The sequence below is a fragment of the Dufourea novaeangliae genome, unplaced genomic scaffold (genome assembly GCF_001272555.1).
Source record: "Dufourea novaeangliae isolate 0120121106 unplaced genomic scaffold, ASM127255v1 scaffold140, whole genome shotgun sequence".
Classification (NCBI taxonomy): domain Eukaryota; kingdom Metazoa; phylum Arthropoda; class Insecta; order Hymenoptera; family Halictidae; genus Dufourea; species Dufourea novaeangliae.
In genome coordinates this window covers 57,185-60,384 of record NW_015374018.1, presented here as the reverse complement: position 1 = coordinate 60,384, position 3,200 = coordinate 57,185, and positions in this window count along the sequence as shown.

Here is a 3,200-nt window from a genome sequence, read left to right as displayed (position 1 = left end):
AGGATCCACGGAGAACAACGGACCGGGGGGGTTCCGGGAAGTAGCCCGGGGGTGGCAAGGGCCCGGAACCCGAAGACCGTCCGTGGAGGGGGTAGGCAGAAATATTTGTCCAAGGACGGGACAAATAGGCCTAAATTCCCCCTCCGTTCTCGAACTAGTTTAAGATAGGAATCGGGGAGTCCGATCGCGGAAGTTGGCACAGGCGTGTGTACACCGAACACACATCCAAACCTGTGGCAGCGTTCCGTGGGCAAAGGACACCGGTACCGAGTAGCATGCGGGATAGCGATTAAGGACGCGTGGTCACAAACTGGACCGGGCGGATCTTCGACAAGATGCTACCGGAACAGAAGGAAGATATTTAGACGCCAGGAGCGCTCATTCGGGCCCGAGGGAAGGGGGGCGATGGCCGTTCCAGGTACTAAACCCTTCGGGGGCCTGGTCGTGCCGCCTTGAGTAGATTACAGCGCGTAGGGGCCCGAATGCGATTCCGGACAGCGGGGCGTATACTGGCGAACCCAGTCCCGGAAGCATGAAGAGCATGTCTTTGCGGGACCACGACCCAACGAGCCCCGCGGTCACCTTATTCCGGAAGGCAGTTCGGTACAAACGAAGCGCCGGACGTAAGGTATGGCATTACCGAAAATAGGCCCCACGTGCCGGTAAACATTCGTGACCCCGGAACACATATGTCGACGGGTCACGAAGGCGCTTGGCACACGCTGCAACGATCCGTGGTACGCCGGAGAGAGAGGGCGTCGACCATTAGGGAGGGGCGAGATTCGCGACCCAGAACGCGGACGCTGGTCCCTGATGAAACTGATGTTTCCTCTTCGGAGAAATTTCGGCGAAGTCCGGTGGGCTACCGTTCGCGTCGCGTTCCTTGTAAACTCTAGGGTGGGGGGAGGGCGCGACCTACTCTACCTCGTTTTCCATTCTATTAAATTCACACACCCCGCTACAGATTTAGACTAGATTCATACTGGCGGTGGATTCATTTATGGTCCACCGCGGCTCCCAGGGGAGGTGATCGCCGAACCCGACCACGTCTCTCCTTGAGGTCGGCTAGAACGGCCTCCCCATGTATCTCTATCGGAGTCCCGGGACTCTCTCCCTGTCCTTGAGGGGGGTGGTAGATTTGTGAGGGGTATCAGAGGAGGGGGGGCTCCTGAGATATTCGGGACATAGGTAGGTAGTACGATAGGGGGTTGAAACAGGCGACACAGCTCTCTCTCGATGATGGAACGTACGCAAGCACGATGATTCCACCCCTGGTACAGACTCGGTCTGTGGGTGAAGCAAAGAGTGAGCCGGTACTCACTTTAGGAGACGAAGGATCGGTTGCCCCGACGACCATATTCCATAGATACTCATTTAGGTAGGGAAGGGACGATCCTAGTGACTCTCCGCCCCCCGGCGAGTACTTCCTCGCCTCCATGTGGCCCGGGCCTAAAAAAGTTGGTCGGGTTGGAAAACTGGGGGAAATAATAGCCCCGGGTAATGCCCACCTCAGCCCCCCTGCTAACGTGGCGGGGGCTGTGTGATAGCCACTGGCGCCATGAGCCACGGCTGGGCCTTGGGGGGGAAATCGCACTTCCCCTCTCCCGGGAGACCGTTGTACCTACTACTACTACTACTAAGCCAATTGTGATGGAAAATAATTTACTTTGAGGAAATGATCAAACACCGTTGATTTATTTATCTAACAGCAATACACGACTAATCAACTATTCAAAATGGTGACCTTGAACATTGACGCATGCTCTGAAGCGTTGCTTGACGGATACTACGGCATGTTGAATTTCAGTTGTGTTTATCGCGGCACAAGCTCTTCTTATACGCTCTTTCATATCTTCTTTGGTTGTTGGTATTTCATTATACACTTGCTGCTTTAATTTTCCCCACAAATAGAAGTCCAGAGGTGTTCAATTTTTGTTATCTACATGTCGAGTTTCTTGAAAACTTTTAATAACATTCGTAAATGCAGATCGTGAATGTGTGACACGTTCGGGAAACCGTTCAGCATACAAACAGACTGCATCTCTTACAATTTGGCGACATTCCCCATAAACAAAAACCATACCTACTTTCTCCGCTATTGGATAACGTGTTTCGGAAACTTTCTCCGGAAAGATTCTCACAAACGACTAATTATAGCTTCATCTGTACACTTCATCTGTACATACATATGAAGCGTACAGCGTGATTGAATGTTTATTTCCATTCAACGTCCCATAACAAGAGATTACGAGACAGAGATGAAGTAATAATATCAACAACCAGAGACGGCAAAGAAGTGTTCGGCCATTTCCTGAAAGTAAATTGTTTTCCATCACAGTTGGCTTAACTCAGACCACGAATGACCTTTCCAATAGGTGATTATATTCGTCTTGAGATACTCTATCAGAATGTAAGTAAAAAAACATACCGTCCTATTTAAGAAAACAGAGGACCTTCATATCTCCTTGACGCCTCCACCTATCAAAAAACTAGTAACATCGGATGATCAGCCCCTCGATACCAAATAATTTTGGCCTGATGCATTTCTTCCTATCACCAAAGGCAGCCAAGTTATTCAGGTGGCCGTTTTTCGTGCCTCACTCTGTATAGTTGGATTTATTCTAAACGTTGGATAAATATCATAACTTGGTGTTATGGTACAATATCGCTTACTTACTAAATACTTATCTAACGATACTCGGTAGACGTCGTACCTTCCTTCATGGAACGAATATGATTAGCTGTGGACGTTGAACGTCGTTGTAACTCTGGTTATCGGGACTATTTTTTCGGACACGAGGGTCACCCGCGACGGGCCGTTCGTTCGGTAGGCGGTATCGCGATAATTAGCGATGAATCGATGGTTTGCTGGTGTATTTATAATTTCGAAAAGATTGGCAAGGTTGAACGCCCTGGCGGTGTTCCGAGGTATAATGCGGATATCGTCTTCGCTGACACTATGCAACCTGAGTACCGGGCAACGTCCCGGCAGTAGCAACGGAATTTCTTATATCTGAAGTTTCTATAACGGGTGGGACGTAACACTAAGTAAATGCTTAAGTAAATTCTTAAGTAAATGCTTATTTTCCGACTATGAATTGAGGCGGGACTTAAGTAAATGCTTAAGAATATAAAGCGACTATAAATTCCGGCATATGACGTCATACATGACAGCTGTGTTGGTTCCCCGGCTTGCGCTA